The sequence below is a fragment of the Lissotriton helveticus genome, chromosome 4_2 (genome assembly GCF_964261635.1).
Source record: "Lissotriton helveticus chromosome 4_2, aLisHel1.1, whole genome shotgun sequence".
Classification (NCBI taxonomy): Eukaryota; Metazoa; Chordata; class Amphibia; order Caudata; family Salamandridae; genus Lissotriton; species Lissotriton helveticus.
In genome coordinates, this window is record NC_136064.1 from 104,761,303 (window position 1) to 104,785,652 (window position 24,350).

The window sequence follows — 24,350 nt, forward strand, 5'->3', positions numbered from 1 at the left end:
AAAGCATCACAGTAGCACAAGCACGCCATCTCACCAGAATTAACGTTTCTAGTGCGTATAACACCATAGTAGCCAAGAACCCTATCTAACCAGAATCCACATGTTTCTAGTGCGTAAAGCACCACAGTAGCACAAGTACGCCATCTTGTCAGAATCCACACTGCTTTCATGCCAGATCCCAAGCTAAGCCTCTTTTTTCAAAGGAAGTACCAATGCCACCGGCTCCTAGCCTCACCTCCATTTCCCTTCATCTCTTCTCCTCACTCCCCTGCCATAAAGGACCCTTAATGCACACCTTGCATGGTAGCACCATGGACCTGCTTCGACCTGCAGGTACCCCACAGCGAGAACATACTGAATGCATGCTGTCCGCATCTCTGTTCCAGGGACAGCTGGCACTGAGCTTTCTTCTTCTGACCAGCTGAAGGGTCTCCTGCCCCTGGTGCCTGCTTGGATCATCCACTGAGAAAACACTTTTTTCACCATATTTCAGGGTCAGAAGCAGGGGACCAGATTTCCAAAACCAAACACCAGAATGAACCACAAACACAGAAGCAGGACTGCATGTTAGCATCGGCAGAGGGTCAAAGAATGACTTCATTAACAAGTAGTAGCAAGTAGCAAGTAGGAGCAAAACCTCTGCCCTTCCTTGTCTGTGTCACTGCTCGGACCCCACATAGCTCCACCACTGCGGGACTGCCCTCTGAACCCGGAGCTTCCGTGCCAGGTAGGTGTTCAAGGACCTTCTCCACCCGCAGGCTCCTGCCTGCGCCTCATCCCTGGTGGTTCAGTGGAAGAGCACGCTGCTCTTCTGCTGGTCTGCTGTGTTCTGGGTCCCCTGTGCCAGTTTTTCTCTTTTTGCTCCGTCTGTTTTGCTCTTTCTTTTTTTTTTGCTCTGTTTGTTTTGCTCTTTCTGTCTTTGCTTTTTCTCTTTCTGTTCTCCCTTTTGCTCTTTTGCCCCCTCTTTTTTAATCCTCACGCTTCCCAGCTGACAGCCCTCCCTGACCCCTACTTAAGGGCGGCCGCTGAGCAGCTGCGTGCAGCGGGCGTGCTGAAGGCGCACTGAAGGTAAGCCCATCTCTACTTGTCTGCGACACAAGCGCGAACAGTGCCAGGGACTCTGGTCCCTGGAACACCTATTGTTACGACCACAGCAACCTCCATGCTCTAAACCCTGGATGCAGCAACAACTGCCAGCTATCGACGCCAAGCAAGACCCAAGGACGAATCTCCTCCTAACACGGCTGCCACACCTTCACCCACCTCCTTACAATGGCAGCAGCTCCAAGCCCACTGAACGCCAGTGCACACAAGCCACTGAGCTTTATCCTCCTCAATGTGCACTTGCTGTACAGACATGCCATAGAAATCGGGGACATCCTCAATGCTCACGTGCCCGATGTCACCTTCCTCACAGAGACCTGGAACAAAGCCAACTCCCCACCCAACATCGCAACGACCATCCCAGATGGAGAAAAGATCCTGAGAAAAGACCATCCCACCCGCCCAGGAGGAGGCATCACCATCATCCACAAAAGCTCCTTCTGCATGACAACCACTGACCTGGACTACGCCTTGCCCCCCATGCAACATCTCCACTTTCAGATCCAGACTAACCTCAAAACGATGCTCCACGGGACGCTCGTCTACAGACCACCTGGCTTCTGCATTTCTTTCACCAACATCTTTGCCGACCTCATCGCACCACATGCCCTCGCCTCCCCAGACCACATACTACTCGGAGACCTAAACTTCCACCTGAACAACCACAACGACCCCAAAACCACCTCCCTCATAGAGAACCTCACCAACATAGGACTGAATCAACTTGTCTCCACCCTCTCTCACAGAGCAGAACACGCTCTTGACCCCGCCTTCTCAGGAGGAAACAGTGTTTTCTTCAACCACACCACGGAACTGCTGCGGTCTGACCACTACTGCATCCCTTTCTCCTTTAGAAAACCCCCCACACACAAGCACACACGCCGCCTCCCACGCAGAAGCTGGAACAAAGTCATCGAAGAACACCTCACCTCGCCCTCATCAACACTCTCCCCCCAACAACGCCAGATGCCAAAACCGTGGCAAGCAACCTCCACCAATGGATCACCAACTGCCCCAACACACTCGCCCACCTCCAGAAGGCTATAGGATGACACAACAAGAAAGCAAGATGGTTCACCACGGCACTCCAAGAACCCAAGCACTCCTGCCAACAACTTGAAAAGACCTGACGAAACAGCAAAACCCCTGCAGCACTCACCGCCGACAAAACATCCACCATAGCACACCACAAACTCTTCAAATCCACAAAACAAAACTGCCACCACAGCACACCACCAAGTTATAAAATCCACAAAAAAGACCTTCGTCCAAGACAAAATCCTCTCCAATGCCCACAACTCCAAGGAACCCTTCTCTATCATACAGAAATTTGTCAAACCTGACAGCGAAACGACAGACGTCCCACGCTCCCAAAACCTTTGCAACAGCCTCAGCTCCTTCTTTCACCTCAAGCTCAAGATAATTTATGACAACTTCGACAACTAAGACCTCTGCATCGCCTTAACTCCCAACTCCAGCGACGCCACCCCCAACAGACCCGACTCATGTGGACACCGCTCACGACAGAATACACCTTAAAGACCACGAAGAGCATCCACTCCAGAGCACCCCCAGACCCCTGTCTGCCCCACATCTTCCACAGGGCTGCCACACACATCTCACCTGAGCTATGTCGAACGATCAACTGCTTCCTTGAGACCGCCACATTTCCCTATGAATGTAAGCACACCAAAGTCAACCCCCTCCTGAAGAAACCCTTAGTAGACCGGACAGACCTCAAGAACTTGAGGCCCATCTCGCTGCATGCATTCGCAGCTAGGGTAATCGAAAAGGCCATCAACTCCCAACAAGCAAGCTTCATCGAAGCCAACAACGTCCTAGACATCTCCCAATCGGGATTCCGCAGCAACACAGCACTGAGACCACCCTCCTCTCACCACTGATGACATCTGTGCGCTCTTCGACCAGGGCCAAATAGCAGCCCTCATCCTCCCGGACCTATAGGCAGCGTCTGACACGTCTCTCAATGCACACTAGCCACCTGGGTCATGTCTTACTTAATAAATTAGAGGAATGGAGCACTGACAATAACAGACTGATCCCGGAAAAATACAGGTTAAAAAAGGGGAGTGGCACCCTGGATCAAAGCCTCAACCTAACTCGACTATTGGCCAAGTACACTAAAGCAAAGCAGGAGAAATTATATTTGGCATTTATGGACCTCTCAGCAGCATTTGCCTACGTAATCCATCACCGTCTTTGGGAAATAATAGCAACAATGGGTATAACCACCTTTATCAGACAGCTTTATTCTTCAGCATCGGCAATTGTGTGTTATTGAAATCAGGGTGAGTACTCCAGGTCGTTCCCAATCTTGAGGGGAGTCCCCCAGGGGTATGATCTTGCCCCATTCCTTTTTTCTATCTACACGAAAGGGGTAAAGGCACCCCTGCTGAACTCCACCCCGGACGCCTTATTGATTAAGAATGTACGCACCTCAATTCTGCTATATGCAGACAATGCTGTCTTAATTGCTCGTAGTGTCCAAGCCCTACAATAATTATTAGGGATTCATGTAAACTACATGAGTAGCCTGGATCTAAAATCAAATGAGGCAAAATCCCTGGTTCTCATAACTGAACGTAGAGAGAAGACGCCTCCACATTTTATATTGAAGGACGTGAACTGGCCCACACTGACACCTTTTCGTACCTCGGAATAACCTTTGAGAGACAACTATCCTGGTCCAACATGATCATAGCAAGAGGCCTTGCACTAGAAAAAAGCATTATAGCACTTACAGCTAGATGCATCAAACAAAAATCCGCTCGCAAAGGGGCAGATTCTCAGAATCTGCCCCTTTGCGACCAGTATTTTTGCATTTGGGATGCATCATCCCAAATGCAAAAATCGCAAATTGAGAAATCGCTAAATTGCGATTATTTGCATTTAAGGAATCTCAAATTGAGATTCCTTAAATGCAATGCATGAAAGTTTTAAAAATAGCGAATTTGCTAATAGGGCACGCAAATTACCATGAAGTACAACTTCATGGTAATTTGCAAAAACTTTGAAAAATGCACTAAAGTGCATTTTTCAAAGTTTCATGTTGCGCACACACATGCCCTAAGGGCATGTGTGTGCGCAACATATGTGCACAGATCAATTTCAGGGGTGCAACAGGGTGTCCTTTGGACACCCCTGCACCCTTGAAATCGCAATCTCAATTTGCGATTCGCTAATTGCGATTTGCTAATTGCGATTGTCTTCCCATTCATTCCTATGGGCCTCTAGGCCCATAGGAATGAATGGGGAGGTATTCCTTAATTGCGAGTCGCAATTTGCGAGTCGCAATTAAGGAATTCTAAGAAATCGCTATTTTTTTGTGATTTCTTCATGCGTTGCATTTTGCTATTCCTTAATAGCGAATCAGTATTTTTCGCTATTAAGGAATCGCAAAATGGGTTCTTGTTGCATCTGGGGGTAAGTTCCTTTACAAAAGAAATTGGGTGCAAAGCCCCTTGAGACAATCAAAAAGGTTTATTCTGCTAAAGCAATATCAGTGGCAACTTATGGGGCAGGAATATGGGGTTACACGAATGCCCATTCTCCCCTGACCATCAAAAATTCTTTTGGGGAAAGACTCATTGGCCTCGAAGCGAGTTGTTCCAACTTTTTATGCCACACCGAGCAGGATGTCCCTTATTTCGATGACATAATTAGGCTGGCACCCATATTGCTGTGGCATTCCATCTGGAGAAGAACAATAGTAAACCTTACCCAGAGATTAATAGAAGATTGGCTCACTTTGGAACTCGTGCTAAAGATTCTGTTGTTACTATATATTAAAAACAGCCTCACCTCTCTCGGTCTAGGCCGATTATTTACATCTCCTTCAACCTGTATCACAGTATCAAAAAAATAAATTAAAAGATTATTTTTTAATCAAAAGACACTGGAGCGATCTAAATTGAATTGTTCAGAAGCGCTCGTAAAATTAAATTCAGAGAGCCTAATTGAACAGGAAGGCGCCTCTGGATACCGATCTTTTGTGACCAACTCACGCCATCTATTTTTCCTAGTAAGGTTTAGTTTGAATTTCATTCCTTGGATGCTTTCTTTTCCAGCTGGTATTTACTCTATAACGGATCTTCTACCCTGTCCGTGTGATGGCTCCTACCCTTTACACATTCTATTTTTCTGTAAATTTTATAAGATGCACCGCAAAAGATTTATATGGCCGCTTATGCGCAAATACCATTTTACTCATTGCAGCTCTGTACTTTTTACAATTATTATCTAATAAATTAGTATGTTTTACTGTGGCCTCATATCTTCTCCTCTCATGGAGGACGAGGCGGCTGAACCACTTCATCCTATGAATTATGAACTTAATCTTGTTTTTAAATCTACTGTTTTATAAAAATCACTGTTACCATTTGAATCTTGAAAGTTGTATTCTTTGGAATGTATATTTTATATTGTGATTTTGTACTTTTATGATCTTAATAATTTAAGCATGGAATAAAGTGATTTGACTGACCGGATACATTTATTTCTCACAGGCAGAACACAGAGAGTCAGACTCCCACCTTACCTCTAAGAACCGACACAGATCAGGTGCTGAGTACCCCAGGGATCCTCCCTCAACCCCACCCTCTTCAACATCTACATTGTCCCCCTCGCAAACGTTGTCAGAAACCATGGGCTCAACATCGTATCCTACGCTGATGACACCCAGCTCATCCTATCCCTCACCAAGGAACCCAACATCTCCAGGCACAACTTCCAAGAAGGGATGAAAGCCATCGCCACCTGAATGAAGGAGAGCTGCCTGAAACTCCGCTCAGAGAAAACAGAAGTCCTTATCCTCGGCTCCACTCCCTCAGCCTGGGACAACACCTGGTGCCCCCCACCCTACGAAACCCACCCACCCTGACAGACCATGCACATAACCTCGGCATCATATTGGACTCATTGATGACTATAAACATCCAGATCAACGCCGCATCCTCCGCCTGTTTCAACACTTTCAGCGTACTCCGTAAACCATTCAGATGGATCTCCCCCGATTACCGAAAAACTGTCACGCATACCCTCATCACCAGCAGACTGAACTACGGCAACACCCTCTACACTGGAATCAAACAAAACACTCCACTGCAAGCTCCAGACCATCCAGAACACAGCAGCAAGACTAATCCGGCACAAACACATCACCCAACACCTCCGCGATCTCCACTGCCTCCCCGTCGAAAGAAGAATAACTTTCATGCTGCTCATGCATGCATACAAGGCCCTCCAGAACATCGGACCACAATTCCTCAACAACCGTCTCTCCTTCCACGCCCCCCAAGAGAAACCTCTGTCCAGCTGACCTCTCCTTGCCCACCGTCCCACACATCGAAAGGAACAGAGTGGGTAGAAAGTCCTTCTCCTACCTCGCAGCCAAGGCATGGAACAACCTCCCCCTCCACCTCCGGCAAAGCCCCCACTCTGCTCCGGTTCAGGACAGACCTCAAGACCTGGCTCTTCAGATGACCCCAACGGAGCTGCACATCCCCCCCCATAGCGCCTTCAGACACTAACGGGTGAGTAGTGCGCTTTACAATCCCCCGATTGATTGATTGAGGGAGTGCTGCGGTGGATGCGGCGGAAGGGTCTTGATCATGTGACGTCACAAGGAGGACTCTTGCACTCTACCAGGGTACGACGGAGATGTAAAGATGGGGGAGGGGCGCCTAGAAGCAAAGCCTCCAGAGTGCAATTCAGGTCAATTAAAAAATGAAACAGAATGAAGTGGTTATTCTGTACTTTGCTCCTCAGCTGCTCTGCGTTTTGTTTACTTTTAATAATTTTAATTGCATTTGGTCGCTAGCTGCAGCTCTGACACAAATTAATCACATAGCCTTCTCTGTAGCTACTGAAGGTTTAATTTGCTTTTCATTATATTCTAGTTAGCTGCTGCACGCGCTCAGTGTCTTACTTCCTTTCTTCACTCCCCTCTGGCATGCACTTCTTTTTAGGTCTGGCTTGTTAAAGCATCTGTCCTCATGACTTGCTGCTGTGGATTCTTTAAAATGGACATAGAGTGGGTTTCAGATCCACCCACAGGAATATCGCCCTCTCACTGAATGCCATTGGCTGATCGCTGTATCACCCCGACTCCTAAGGTGTGCTTGCGTTGTAATGCCTGAGGTACTAGTTTACCTATGAAAAGTACACTAATTCAGGACACATGCATTACTTTACCTCATGTATGCAAAGCAATCTTTTGTCTTTCATTTTTTGTTCCCACTGTGGTTGGCTTTTTAAATAGTTTAGTCAGACCTCAGGTTGTAAGCCAGACCGATTGTTTTGTCAAAGCTTGATTAAACTTGGCGTGACCCCTTCCTCTCGATGTGTAACGCTGCAGAGTTTTTTTCTTGAGGGTTTCTCCATCGGCACTGGTGGTGAACCAAAGGTAAAGCTTCTGTGCCCGCCCATGGGTGGGTGCTGTGACTGGGTGGTCTCTGGCCGAATATGGACTGGAGCCCTCCTATAATGAAAGACATAGGGCCTGATTCACAGAACTAGCTTAAGACAAAATCCTAACCTTACTACCATTTTGGTATTCACAGAAGGCACTTACTAATTTCGGTATTCACAGAAGTTAGGACTCTTCACTTTAGGACTCCTAAATTGAGAAAAATCCTAACTTCAAGACTTTCGGAATTCGCAGAAGGCATTTAGGAGTCCTAAAGTTAGGAGTCCTAACTTCTGTGAATACCAAAATGAGTAAGTGCCTTCTGTGAATACCAAAATGAGTAAGTGCCTTCTGTGAATACCAAAATGGTTGTAAGTTTAGGGTTTTGTCTTAAGACAGTTCTGTGAATCGGGCCCGTTGGATTGAAATAGACCCCACTGACGCTTTTGTGACCTTGTGGTCATGCCAGTGCCTGCCACCTGTGACACTGATGCTCTGAGTCTGCTGCCCCGCAGCTGGTTGATGGCATTCTGCCCCAGGGCCGGACATACTACCGGGCGTTTTGGAATGCTGCCGAGCTGGGGGGTGATTTCACTGCGGTGGGAGCTGATTTCGTTCATGGAGACCTGCGTGTGCTTCGAAATAATTAAAGCAAAATGAATTTCGTTTAGTACACGCAGGTCCACAACAACAAAATCAGCCCCCAGCTCAGCAGCATTCCAAAACGCCCGGTAGCCAGTCCGGCCCTGTTCTGCCCTCTCCGAGGCGGGACCAGCAACCCACTGCCGTGGGTAGCCGGGGTATAGTGTCAGCAGACTTTGTCATAATACTGTTTATAAGCATTACTATCAGAACTCCCCCTTTCCCTCTTCCTTCCCCCCTTATTTATTTACATTTTCTTTCTTTCTCTTCTGTTCCAATGTCCACCTCGGTAAATGGTTGTAGACACAGTTGGCTGATGACATGTCGTCACTGCCGGTTCTATGATACCTCGCGATGCTCGGATCTGTTTCTTCCAGACGTATCATCCGAAGGCAATTGATGTGCATAAGGGCATAATCCGACCATAATCTCTAGCTTTAAAGGGCGGTAGTTAATAACACATTAGGGGGCTGATGTACGACCTATCCATTTTGTGAGTCCCAAAATGGAATGTACAACAGTGTCAGAGACAAAGTTTGCGATTCCCAAATGGGTCTCAAGGCACCTGCCTCATTCTTATTCACGAGGCAGGTCACAATTTGCGACCCAGTGGGAATGGCCTGTAATCATAGGGATGGTGGTCTGCTGGGGTCAGCGGTCCACCATGCCTGTGACTGTTTTGAAATCAAGCAGCTTAAAAAATTCAATGCAGCCCGTTTTCCTTAAAGGAAAACTGAATGTCTTTAAAAAAGAAAAATGAAACATTTCTATTTTATTTTTTAAGAGTAGGCAGTAGTCTGTGTTAAAGCTGACTGTTCTTAAAAAATATTTTTGCAACCAACGCAAAAAGGGCATTGGGTCCCCTGGGGACCCCTTCCCATTTGCAAGTGGCTTACCACCTACTTGAAGAAGGTGGTAACTGGGATTGTTTTACGACCGCAAACAATCATACTTACCAGTGCGACTCTCTATTAGGAAGGGATGCCTTTACATGCCCCTTCCTTATACCGAGTCGCAAACCCTATTTTGCAAGTCGGTAATAGGTTACCGACTCGCTAAATAGGATTTGTAAATGCCACAGACCTATTTAGTGGTGGCAAACAGTCTGATTGCCTATTTGCGACCCTTAAAAACGTTTGCACATCTGGGCCTTGATGCAGCCATGCAGACATGGGATAACCACAGAAAGATGGCAATGAATCACACCATTGACGTCCATCATTGCTATGCAAAAAATAGTATCCATGTGTCCACCTTGTCACAATTTATAGTAATTCATGCTATTTATACCATGGGCACTTGTAATTAAATACATTTTTGTCATGATTAAGTTGTCCAAATACGTCACAGCCAGAACAAGACACATTCATGAATCCGCACAGTGTATAATACTCCTCCATAGATACTCACCTCGAGCCTTTGACTCGGCAACAGAAGTTTGGGCTGATGTGGGTAATGTCTTTAAATGGCCTAGAGTTACTCTGCATATTTCCATAATGGAAATAAAAGTCTTCCATGAAGATTAGCCCTTGTTTGGAAGGTCTGTTTATCGCAAGTGACACTGCCTGGGCCACATTTAGGGTAGTGCGGCTGGTGCAGCCGCACTGGGTGTTGACCTGGAGGGGGTGCAACTAACCTCAAGGGGGGGGAGACGGGAGGGGGCTGTGCTTAGGAATAACGTATGATTTAAAAGCACCTGATGCAGAGTTCCTTGTACATCCAGCTTTCAGGCAGCAATAAAAATGTTAAAATACCTATTTCAATTCATTTTCCTGCTAGAGAGAGAGATCATACATATAGATTCATCAAAGTCCCGTTTTGCGAGTCTGTAATAGTGATTATTAAGGAATCGCTATTACAGACTCGCAAAACGGGATTCATGTACAAATCGCAATTTATTTTGCGATTCCTACAGCTTCCTTATTTGCGATTAGCTAATTGCTAATCGCAAATAAGGAATAACTCCCCATTCATTCCTATGGGCCTATAGGCCCATAGGAATGAATGGGAAGACATATCAATGTGCTAATCGCAATTAGCGATTCGCATTTTGAGTTTGCGATTTCAAGGGTGCAGGGGTGTCCAAAGGACACCCTGTTGCACCCCTGAAATGATATTGGACGCTGGTGTTACGCACACACATGTCCCAAGGACATGTGTGTGTGTAACATAAGTGCATTTTTCTAAGTTTCCGCTATTTACCACGAGGTTTGTCTTTGCGGTAAATAGCGGCCCAAAATTGCGAATTCGCAATTTTTAAATGTTTCATGAATAGCATTTAAGGAATCTCTAATTGAGATTCCTTAAATGCGATCGCAATTTGAGAAATCGCAATTATTTGCGATTTTTCAAATTGCGACTTCATGACCCATTGATGAATTCCAAATGCCATTTTTGCGGGCGCAAACGGTCGAATTTTGCGATTTGCACCGTTTGCACTCGCAAAAATGCTTGATGAATCTAGCTGTTAGTTCTGTCTGGGGGCAGTTTTGACTCGCTATAAAATAGTGCAGAGGGTTATTATGCCTGCTGCAAAGAACAGATCTGTATTTTATGTTGATAGCTGAGTGGATTAGTAAAGTCAACCTTCATCAGTACTTTAAAACAAATTAAATGTATGTGAGAAGGGGGTATGGAGAGATGAAGGGGCGCTTTTGCCAGGTGGTAGTGGGGGAATCTGGGGAGGAGGTCATGGGGGCAGGGGGCACCAGAGAAGATCATCACACGGGGTGCCACAAGCAATAATGATTGATTGATTGACTGGTTAACTGTTCACACTCCACCCACCCCAGGAAGAGGTGCTTGGCACTTCGGCGAGCTCACGGTAGACTCTGGTTCCTGCCGGAACGATGCATTATTATCTTGTTTTATGTTTGTTTGTAACTTGTTTGTATCCATGACTTCAGTGCATATTTTTGCCATCTCTGAACACTGGAAATAAAAGTTAGGGATGCTACCCATTTTATGGCGTTTAGTTGACTTAAGACGAGCTGGACGCTGAACAGCTTAGTCGGGGTTTGAACTCAGCAAGTGAAGGTCACACACCCTGCTGCTGTTGAGCTGGGATTTGCACCATCAAGGGCCCCATAAGAAAACCTCAGGAAGGATGACTTGGGGCATGTGTTGCCCCTTGTGAGCTACTTGGGAGGAAGGCAGTGGAGATGCCAGGAGGGAAGTTTCCATCATTTTAGAAGACAAGTCTTGGACCAGGGAAGTGTTTGAACATCATTAAGGAAATCAGGCTGTACAAAATCCAGGGGTGAAATACATTCCAAATGATGTATTGTTGGGGCGCCACCCATTGTACTGCTCCTCATGGACCTGCTGTGCTTCCATCCGCAGCGAGTAGCTTGGTGGAAAGAGCCAATATGCTTGTCCTGGGATTTGCACAGTGTGCATGCCTCTAAGTGAGCTCCTTGGCCCCGAAGAGTGAGCACAGCTTGCAAACCTACCCCCTTGAAGGGGTGCTGGTGGGGGGACCCATGTGCAGGCTATTTTGGCAGTGAAAATAATACAGAGGTAAAGTTGCCAGCTTGATATGCACTACAAACAGCTTAATATTAATAACAGCATCCTTAGATTTTTATTCAGGTGCTCATTAAAATACTCAAGGCACATTTTTTATGTCCTAAAAGGTCTATGATGTCCCTAGAGCATGTATCTAATGGATTACTACGTTGGTCCAAAAGATACTATGCATCCACCATAGGACTTGCCTGTTTTTTGGGTCAACCTCACAACCACAAAAATATGAACTTACTCATATCAAAAGGGACTAACAATAAGGTATTTAAATCAATGGTATTAGCTAGCAATTTGTAAACACAATGCCTAAACACAATTCTAACAAAACAGTAAGTGTACGAATAAAAAATGTCTGTGGCAAGAGTGTGGTTACAAAATTAAAACATATATGTTTATTCTGTTTCATACAATTAAATTATTGTGCAATAACAATTACATATAGACATTTAAAAAAATCAATACATATAAAAACAGATTTGTTAAAAACAAAGATTACACATCCATATGTTAAAATTGTTCAAGAGAACAAATGTCGACGCAGCGTTTCGGTGTTGATAATAGGCACCTTCTTCAGGACTGTTTCTCTATAAAGAGACACACAATTCCCAATCAGACAACATTACAATTTAAAGTTTTCTACAAGTACCTAAACTTAACATGTTCTGTCTATCTAAAACCATCTATGGTTCCATTCATTTCTATATGTTCATTGTTATATCAAAAACCATTTAGCTAGTTTACATAACACATTTAGACCTTTACACTTTTCGCCCCTACATTTTCAGTTTATAGTGTGGTTGTATGTGGTTCCCTCCTCTGTCACCTATTCACAGAATCCTATATTCTGTTACTTGGAGAGACACAGTAACATAAAGTTGTTACGTCTCTTACCTTAATTATCAATTTTCTGGGTTTATTAGGAGACACTTTGCAATATCGCGTCTTCGTCTGAATATGCTCAGTTGAGAGTATACCCGCACCGATACGTCTACGTGGTATAGTGAGTTCAATTTCTAAATAAGATAATCAAGAAAGAAATTATTAACACTATGGGTGACCTTACATCTTGATTCTAGGTACTCTCTAATATAAAAGAACAAATAACAACAGTACCTGTATATTTATAAATTTAAAAAGTACGCCGCCATGGAGGAGCCACCGATCTAAGTTCAGGTGCTGTATATCTATGAAAGACATGATGTAAAAATAACTCAATATTCTGTAATACTGTATTCTGTCTTTGTTTGCGCAAGAGCTGGTATACACTCACCACCTATTTCCTGTCACTTCGAAAAATCGCTGTAGCCATGCCCGAAATGCTATTTACCAAGGCGTTCTTAAAATCAAGGGTTGTCCTCAGGATTTAAAACGCGATCTGTAGTGTGAGAAATGTATTTTAAAGGTATTGTTATACTTTGCGTTATCATTGTATAAAGTGCACAAAGGCTTCATTCTCATATTTATAGCCTACTTCTTAATGAATAAATTTAGATAGCATTTGCCCTAATAAGTTTTGATAGAGCTTAAAGTAGCTCCCATTATTCGTCCTACACATTACCATAAAGCTCAGTATAGTGTCATATCAATCGAAGATAATCATTCCTGTAGTGAACACACCCATTCATTGTGCTCAGTAACTGCAACCGCACCCGTTAGAGTAGCGCGAAGTTGTGCCTAAACATTAGTCACCATTTGCCTGCCAAAATAAACGTGTTCCTGCCTGCTCTATAGTGCTACGTTAAGCATTTTCCAGAGACGCCGTCACTATTTGTTTATGGATTGCGAGAACAATTATTTAAAACAACCATTCCCAGGGCTTTAATTATTTACTTTGTATCCATTGCCTATCACACTGGCTTCGTATTGACCAGCAACAGTCAGCATTGTTAATGTGTTGCAATCCTATTCTAATTTCACGGCATGGCCCATAATGTAACAAAACAACATTAGAGTCCCTCTTACCAATTAATATGTTGGCGGTCTCCCTGCTCCTCACAGGGCAGCGTCTCTGGGTTTCTGTTTCAGTAAAAGAGAGTGTTCGCTCCATTCTCTATTTAAATAGTAGGACGCACGGGATTGGTCACTCCTTAACCCTCATTTCATTGGTTAATATCGATCACATGGCAAACCTTGATGTTGCTTTTTTTTTTTTTTAAAGTTGTTAAGCAAGTCCTGATCTTCAATAAACTTTACCTCACACACGCTGATGAGCACGTTTGAAACGATTAATCGCAATACTTAAAGCATTGCAATTTGTCCAGATATTCGTAATAGTGTGTGTGACGGCCGGTTGTCCTGACAATGCAATGGCAATTTTATTACCATATTGTCATATTTAATTCTAAATGCATAAGAGATGCCTACACATAGACAGGATGCAACTTGCTACACCCGATAAAATAAACTAGCTGATGGTATAAAAGGAACGAAAAGCACCAAACTATATGCATTACAATTAATCCAAATAGTTGTCCTGGCACTGCACACAAATGGTAGTTTTATTACCATATTATCGTCTTTAACTGTACATGCATATATAAAACAAGAGATGTTCCATATCATATGTTTACCTATAAATGGACAGGGTGCAGCTCACTATTGCTTGTTAGTTAAACTTGCTGATGGTATTAAATTCAGTTATACAAAGACCATCTTTATTATGTATTAAGCAAGTGACTGGTCTTGAAATTCTGATCTTATTTTGTTCTTTACAATATGTACACAAAGTACAGCTGTGCTTCTGTTCTCCTGCACAAGACTTATCTAACTAGTGATACTGCAAGGGGGACAGATATCAGTCTACTATTCGTTCCCAATCTTCCCTGCTGTTAAGACCATTTCTAACACTGTTGAATCTTGACATATAATACTGTTCGCGTTTTTTCCTCTTTTGGGTAAGGTCTCCACCACGGTCATTAATCATCACAGTCTCTAGACCGCACCATTTAAAGTCACTGATTGTGTGGTTAGCTGCCTTCCAATGGTCTGTCAGTGGTGCTCCTTTTTTACAATTTCTGATTGCTGATTTGTGCTCGTTCATGCGAATACGCACTTCACGAGATGTCTCGCCTATATAGATAAGATCACATGGGCACCTAATTAAATAGATGACATTTTTGCTGCGGCAGTTCATGAAGTTTTTGACCTTAATTTCTACAGTCTTATTTTTGATAGATTTTCCTACAATAATATCCTTACAATTGCTACAGCCTGAGCATGGAAAAGTGCCCGTTGGTAAGGGTGCTCCATCAATGCAAGGCTGGATTGAGGTTCTGGTCTCTCTATGTGTATGTACTAAGGTGTTAGGAATCGTGCGATTTCTCCTGAATGAGAACATTGGCTTCGGTAAGTTCTTCTGTTGTCTATCTGTTACCAAATGCCAGTTCCTATTGATGATGTTTTTCAGTTTGTTACTGACCTGATTGTAATTAGTAACAAATATAATAGGTACATTTTTATTCTCAGTCTTCTGTTTGTTCTCACGCAAGCTGTCTCTGTTGAAAGAGTACAAGCGAGTATTGGCTAGAGCAAAAAATGAGTGGAAAGTAGAGTTCTGGTGCACTTTAAAAGACGCAAGTGCTAAGAAAGATTCAAGGCGCTTCTGGGACACAATCAGAATCAGAAACAGACCAGATAGTGACCTCATAACATGCAACATCACTAGCCAAGAGTGAGTCAACCACTTCTCTAAACTATATACCCGTCAATCCGGTCATAACATCTCAGATACTCCCAACAAAGAACAGGGATGGGAAGTGGCTCCAATTGCGACCAAAAAGAACTGGGATGTAGATCGAATAGACCCAGACCCAGACTTCTCAATAAAAGAAGTAGAGTATGCCATCAGTACCATTATACCTCAAAAGGCGCCTGGCCCGGATGGTATCCCTGGGGATCTACTGCACTCAGACATCCCCTTATGGGGGAAATTTATCCATTGCTTGCTCATCGCCATCTGCAGGGGTGCGCCGATTCCCACATCCTGGAAGGGGGCGGAGGTCGTCCCTATTTTTAAAAAAGGTGCCAGGGACGACCCGTCAAACTACAGACCTATAAGTTTGCTGGACATAAGCCAAAAGGTAGCCGGAAAGGTACTGCTAGTCAGAATATTGGAATGGATCAATGATAACAATATCCTTTCTGACTATCAGGCTGGGTTTAGAGTGGGCACTGGCACAATTGAACAAGCCTTTAGATTGATGCTAGTGTACTGGAAGGTGGTGGTCATAGGCAAAGGCAGTCTTTATCTCGCGTTCATAGATTTAAAGACTGCCTTTGACCTAGTACCTAGAGAGACCCTCTGGAGAGTTCTTACTGATATGGGGATACCGCATTACATCTTATCGCTACTTGTAAGTCTCCATGATAATAGCTTTGCCCAGATAAGATGGGGCACAGGGGGAGAAAAAACCAGCAGCATTCCGGTGGATAGAGGGGTTCGCCAGGGATGTGTTCTAGCTCCCACCCTTTTCTCCCTGTACATGAACGGAGTGGTTGAGCACCTGCTGAAAGATCCTTCAGACGAACCATCCCTGGCGGGGAGCGTATCCCCACCCTTCTATTTGCCGATGACACGCTCCTCCTGTCCAAATCCCCAATGGGTCTCCAAAAACTTCTTAACAACTTCCAGACCTTTTGTGTAGAACGGGGCCTGGTAATCAATACCGATAAAACAAAGTATCTTGTGATGAATCCCCCCAAAAAACCTGTACGCCCCCCCACGCTGAATGGGGTACCTTTGGGGAGGGTAGAAGTATTTGAATACCTAGGCATCCGTTTGTCGCACAATATGCAGTGGGCCCCCCAGCTAGATAAAATGTTGCTAGCCCATAAGAGGGTAACTGGGGCCCTTTTGAAGGAGCAACGCTCTTGTGCTATAAGACCTATAGCCCCTGTCATCGACATCTATATAGCAAAGGGAGTTAGCTCTGCTCTGTATGGGGCAGAGCTATGGGGTCACTGCAACATAAACGAACTGTCAAGATCCGAGAGGAAGTTCTGCAGGGCAATTATGTCACTTCCCCAAGGCACTCCCGTGACCCCACTAATGCTTGATTTAGGTTGTCGACCCATTGAAGACCTAGCAAAGTTCCGGCCCCTACTTCTATGGGCCAGTTTGTGGCGAGTTCCGGAGCTCGCCAACTATGCGAAAGGTCTCTCTGAGATTATGTCACTACCAGGATGGCACAGAATTAAATGGCTAAGAGACATGAAATCCCTCTTGTGTGACTTGGGCTTAAGCGAAGCCTGGATAAACCAGGCATCCCCACCAAAGGCAACACTCAAGAGTTTGTACTGGAACTGGACTTTGACTAAAAGGAGTACAAATCGTACATTGGGCAGATTTACGGAGGACTTCCTGAGATTTAAGGACCTACCAATTCGGGAACTCTATTTAGACATTATTGAGAAACCCCTTGATAGGTCCCTTTACTTTAAATTCAGAACTGGAACTCTTCCTCTGCACACCTTTACATCACGGTGGAAAACGCCAGCTCAGACCACAGAGTTTTGCCGCTCGTGCCCACTTAAACAGGAGTCAGTGGCACACTTTATGTTTGAGTGTCAGGAGTATGCCCGACCAAGAAGAAAATGGCTTAAGCAACTGTGCCGCTTGCTGGGGACCAGGCATCATGTTGAGGCATTACGTATTTTAATGTCAGACTCACGACCACTCTATGTTTGTACCCTCTCAAAATTCTTATCGTGGGCCTGGTGTATTAGAAGTAAAAGGCTTAAAGCAAATGTTTAATTTTCTTTTAACTACAACTTTTTAATACGTGTTCTTTTTCAATGGAAAAACCCAGATTTTTAAAGTTGAATGTAATTAACTCGCTGTATTTTAATCAAATTGTAATCAAATGAATTGGTGTGTTTTTACTGTGCAGCTTTTATGATAACTTTTATCGAAATAAAGCCTTTTTGACTTTTTGACTTTGTAATATTTAGCACGCTTGTATGCATGTCTCACCATTCTATTCGAATAGCCTCTCTCAATAAATTTATGTTTGAGGGCTATTGCATGTTTGTCAAAGTCCTGAATAGTAGTACAGTTTCGTTTCAACCTCAGAAATTGCCCAAAGGGTATATTGTTTTTTTGACATGGTGGATGATTACTTGCAAAATGGAGCATGGTGTTCCTGTCAGATGGTTTAGAGTAAAGTTCCACATTGAGGAATCCGTTTATATGTTTAATTATTACATCCAGAAACTCACAACTTTCTCTATTCATATGTGAGGTGAATTTTAAATTCATATCTCCTTCATTCAACCAATCGATGAACTCAGTTAGAGTCTCTGCTGGTCCAGTCCAAATAAAAAACACATCGTCAATAAAACGGGACCACTCGGATATGTTTTCATAAAAAGGTGCCAGTTGGTTGAAAATGTGCTTTTCTTCAAATTGAGAAACATAGAGGCAGGCCAGACTAGGGGCACATGTAGCCCCCATACTGGTCCCCTTGACTTGTTTATAAAGGTCCTTATCAAACAAGAACAAATTGTTTTTTAAAACCAAGGAGACACAATCTACAATAAATGTTTCGTGAGCTGTCAGGTCTCTGCTATCTGCACTAAGCAAGGATTCAATCATTCTAATAGTGGCTTCTTGAGGAATATTTGGATACAATGCCTCTATATCTAATGTGACTAAGAGCTGATTGTCAGGATTAAATTGGAGGCATTCCACTTTCCGGATGATAGCTGTAGTGTCCTTGATGTAAGCCTTTTGGCTTACATCAAGGGGCTGAAGAAATACATCCGCATATTTGCTTAATGGTTCAGTCAAGGAGCCAATGCTAGAGACAATCGGCCTCATTGGTGGATTATTTATGTCCTTATGGACTTTAGGAAGTCCATAAAGTGCTGAGAAAAGTAAAGTCCCTTCATTTCTGAGAAAAGCAAGTTCTTCATCACAAATTATCTCATCTTCTCTGGCCTCACAGAGTAACTTTCTAATTGTCTCTTTAAGAGCTGACAGTTCTTTTTTGTCCGAAGGTACATAGTGTTCTCTATTGTCTATAAGGGAAAGCATCCTCTTGTTGTAATCTGAGGTATCCATCAAGACGATGCCCCTGCCTTTATTGGCTGGTTTTATCGTCAGGGCCACATTACTTTCAAGATTTCTTAATGCCTCAGACTCATCTCTAGACAGATTATGTTTAATCCAATTTTTCTGTTTTAGCAGATCATCCACACTCTTGTCTATACTCCTTTCGAAGGCCTCAATATCTTTGGAAACCATATTAATACTAGGGGTCCAGGAAGATTTCTTCCTGAGGCCAGATTTGTTAATTTTAATCTGTCTTTCTTTCCCTTCAAAGAAAATTGCTAACCTAACCTTACGAAAAAAACTTTGCAAATCCCTCTCTAATGAGTATCTGTCTATGGTTGAAGTTGTTGCAAATCCTAACCCTTTCTCGAGAAGGCTGATTTCATTAATAGACAAACTATAAGTAGAAAGATTAATTATTGGAGCTTTTTTAATATTGGCTAGTCAAAGCACATTTTCAACCAATTGGCACCTTTTTATGAAAACATATCTGAGTGGTCCCGTTTTATTGACGATGTGTTTTTGATTTGGAATGGACCAGCAGAGACTCTAACTGAGTTCATCGATTGGTTGAATGAAGGAGATATGAATTTAAAATTCACCTCACATATGAATAGAGAAAGTTGTGAGTTTCTGGATGTAATAATTAAACATATAAACGGATTCCTCAATGTGGAACTTTACAGTAAACCATCTGACAGGAACACCATGCTCCATTTTGCAAGTAATCCTCCACCATGTCAAAAAAACAATATACCCTTTGGGCAATTTCTGAGGTTGAAACAAAACTGTACTACTATTCAGGACTTTGACAAACATGCAATAGCCCTCAAACATAAATTTATTGAGAGAGGCTATTCGAATAGAATGGTGAGACATGCATACAAGCGTGCTAAATATTACAACAGAGACAGCTTGCGTGAGAACAAACAGAAGACTGAGAATAAAAATGTACCTATTATATTTGTTACTAATTACAATCAGGTCAGTAACAAACTGAAAAACATCATCAATAGGAACTGGCATTTGGTAACAGATAGACAACAGAAGAATTTACCGAAGCCAATGTTCTCATTCAGGAGAAATCGCACGATTCGTAACACCTTAGTATATACACATAGAGAGACCAGAACCTCAATCCAGCCTTGCATTGATGGAGCACCCTTACCAACGGGCACTTTTGCATGCTCAGGCTGTAGCAATTGTAAGGATATTATTGTAGGAAAATCTATCAAAAATAAGACTGTAGAAATTAAGGTCAAAAACTTCATGAACTGCCGCAGCAAAAATGTCATCTATTTAATTAGGTGCCCATGTGATCTTATCTATATAGGCGAGACATCTCGTGAAGTGCGTATTCGCATGAACGAGCACAAATCAGCAATCAGAAATTGTAAAAAAGGAGCACCACTGACAGACCATTGGAAGGCAGCTAACCACACAATCAGTGACTTTAAATGGTGCGGTCTAGAGACTGTGATGATTAATGCCCGTGGTGGAGACCTTACCCAAAAGAGGAAAAAACGCGAACAGTATTATATGTCAAGATTCAACAGTGTTAGAAATGGTCTTAACAGCAGGTAAGATTGGGAACGAATAGTAGACTGATATCTGTCCCCCTTGCAGTATCACTAGTTAGATAAGTCTTGTGCAGTAGAACAGAAGCACAGCTGTACTTTGTGTACATATTGTAAAGAACAAAATAAGATCAGAATTTCAAGACCAGTCACTTGCTTAATACATAATAAAGATGGTCTTTATATAACTGAATTTAATACCATCAGCAAGTTTAACTAACAAGCAATAGTGAGCTGCACCCTGTCCATTTATAGGTAAACATATGATATGGAACATCTCTTGTTTTATATATGCATGTACAGTTAAAGACGATAATATGGTAATAAAACTACCATTTGTGTGCAGTGCCAGGACAACTATTTGGATTAATTGTAATGCATATAGTTTGGGGCTTTTCGTTCCTTTTATACCATCAGCTAGTTTATTTTATCGGGTGTAGCAAGTTGCATCCTGTCTATGTGTAGGCATCTCTTATGCATTTAGAATTAAATATGACAATATGGTAATAAAATTGCCATTGCATTGTCAGGACAACCGGTTGTCACACACACTATTACGAATATCTGGACAAATTGCAATGCTTTAAGTATTGCGATTAATCGTTTCAAACGTGCTCATCAGCGTGTGTGAGGTAAAGTTTATTGAAGATCAGGACTTGCTTAACAACTTTAAAAAAAAAAAAAAAAAAGCAACATCAAGGTTTGCCGTGTGATCGATATTAACCAATGAAATGAGGGTTAAGGAGTGACCAATCCCGTGCGTCCTACTATTTAAATAGAGAATGGAGCGAACACTCTCTTTTACTGAAACAGAAACCCAGAGACGCTGCCCTGTGAGGAGCAGGGAGACCGACAACATATTAATTGGTAAGAGGGACTCTAATGTTGTTTTGTTACATTATGGGCCATGCCGTGAAATTAGAATAGGATTGCAACACATTAACAATGCTGACTGTTGCTGGTCAATACAAAGCCAGTGTGATAGGCAATGGATACAAAGTAAATAATTAAAGCCCTGGGAATGGTTGTTTTAAATAATTGTTCTCGCAATCCATAAACAAATAGTGACGGTGTCTGTGGAAAATGCTTAACGTAGCACTATAGAGCAGGCAGGAACACGTTTATTTTGGCAGGCAAATGGTGACTAATGTTTAGGCACAACTTCGCGCTACTTTAACGGGTGCGGTTGCAGTTACTGAGCACAATGAATGGGTGTGTTCACTACAGGAATGATTATCTTCGATTGATATGACACTATACTGAGCTTTATGGTAATGTGTAGGACGAATAATGGGAGCTACTTTAAGCTCTATCAATACTTATTAGGGCAAATGCTATCTAAATTTATACATTAATAAGTAGGCTATAAATATGAGAATGAAGCCTTTGTGCACTTTATACAATGATAACGCAAAGTATAACAATACCTTTAAAATACATTTCTCACACTACAGATCGCGTTTTAAATCCTGAGGACAACCCTTGATTTTAAGAACGCCGTGGTAAATAGCATTTCGGGCATGGCTACAGCGATTTTTCGAAGTGACAGGAAATAGGTTGTGAGTGTATACCAGCTCTTGCGCAAACAAAGACAGAATACAGTATTACAGAATATTGAGTTATTTTTACATCATGTCTTTCATAGATATACAGCACCTGAACTTAGATCGGTGGCTCCTCCATGGCGGCGTACTTTTTAAATTTATAAATATACAGGTACTGTTGTTATTTGTTCTTTTATATTAGAGAGTACCTAGAATAAAGATGTAAGGTCACCCATAGTGTTAATAATTTCTTTCATGATTATCTTATTTAGAAATTTAACTCACTATACCACGTAGACGTATCGGTGCGGGTATACTCTCAACTGAGCATATTCAGACGAAGACGCGATATTGCAAAGTGTCTCCTAATAAACCCAGAAAATTGATAATTAAGGTAAGAGACGTAGCAACTTTATGTTACTGTGTCTCTTCAAGTAACAGAATATAGGATTCTGTGAATAGGTGACAGAGGAGGGAACCACATACAACCACACTATGAACTGAAAATATAGGGGCGAAAAGTGTAAAGGTCTAAATGTGTTATGTAAACTAGCTAAATGGTTTTTGATATAACAATGAACATATAAAATGAATGGAACCATAGATGGTTTTAGATAGACAGAACATGTTAAGTTTAGGTACTTGTAGAAAACGTTAAATTGTAATGTTGTCTGATTGGTAATTGTGTGTCTCTTTATAGAGAAACAGTCCTGAAGAAGGTGCCTATTATCAACACCGAAACGCTGCGTCGACATTTGTTCTCTTGAACAATTTTAACATATGGATGTGTAATCTTTGTTTTTAACAAATCTGTTTTTATATGTATTGATTTTTTTAAATGTCTATATGTAATTGTTATTGCACAATAATTTAATTGTATGAAACAGAATAAACATATATGTTTTAATTTTGTAACCACACTCTTGCCACAGACATTTTTTATTCGTACACTTACTGTTTTGTTAGAATTGTGTTTAGGCATTGTGCTTACAAATTGCTAATACCATTGATTGAAATACCTTATTGTTAGTCCCTTTTGATATGAGTAAGTTCATACTTTTGTGGTTGTGAGGTTGACCCAAAAAACAGGCAAGTCCTATGGTGGATGCATAGTATCTTTTGGACCAACGTAGTAATCCATTAGATACATGCTCTAGGGACATCATAGACCTTTTTGAGTATCTTTCCACTGGTCCCAACATAGCCAATTCAGGGGGCCTCCTGATTTTTTCTACATTTTTTATGTCGACGGAGGAGATACTAATCTGACAAAAAGTAAAGCATATGTTTTATGGTAAATATAGATAGGGCTCCCAGTGTTATGATATTTATCTTTTTGAAGTTGCAGTCTGTATGTATCCATATTTATGTTTTTTGCTACTTTTAGATGTATTTATCTATATTTATTTTGGGTTTTGTGAAAAAATAAAGCTGACATGAGTATATTTCCACATTTGTTTAACAGAATAAATATGTACTCAGGTGGAGAAGCGTGGCTCAGTGGTTAGAGGCGGCAGACCCGGAAGCTGAGATCAGCCGTGGACCAGGGTTCGATTCCCCACCTCGGCGGGTCTCGGGCTCAAAAATTCCACGGACTCGACAATTCTCTCTCCGGTGCCTACTCGACTCACGGGGTCACACTCTGCGACTCTGGGCAATAGCTTGCTTAATCTCCACTACGGCCCCTCGCGGCGGGATGCCTGGCTTTCACCTTGTGAATACCCTGCCGGGGTATCTCACAGGGGAATACCAGGACGGGTTCCCTAAGCAAGCGCCTTGAGACCCCTGGGTGATTAGTGCGCTATATAAATCGAAATACATTTACATATGCCTGAATGCCTGTCAGGTTTTCGTGAAATGAGCACCCGCGGTAGATAACCCCTTGCACCTAGATGAAAATATGCAGATTTCAGTATCAGCCACATTGTGCGTATGTACTGCTGTTAAGGCCTCTTTACTAAAAGTAAAAAAATTTAACCCCCCCCCTAACCTGTCACTCCACACAGTTACTGGCCTTGCAAGTCATGGCAGACAGTATCTTGAATCACTCAAAAAACAACCAATTTCTGTTTTTATTCACATTTTAAAATAAATACAAAGAAGAAAATACATGTTTTTTGTCTGCATTTATCTGTGAAAATAAGTAAAAACGAAAAACGGGGAGACTTTAATGTAAACACTCTGAACAGAGAGGCGGGGCTCCTCAGGAGTTCTGCCCAGTAGAATTAGGTCTCCGCGCCTTACATCTTCGATTCCAACGTAAATGTAATGTATAGTATTTATATAGCGCACTTCTACCCGGAGGCCTCGTAGCGCTGTATTCATACCGCTGTGGAACCCTTCCTGGCTTTCCCTGTGAAGTGCCCACTCCTGGGCACCCCCAGGGTGATACCAGGCATCCCAGCGCTGTTGGGGCCGTTGTGGAGATTAAGCAAGCTATTGCCCAGAGCTGCAGAGTGGGACCCATGATTAGAATAGGC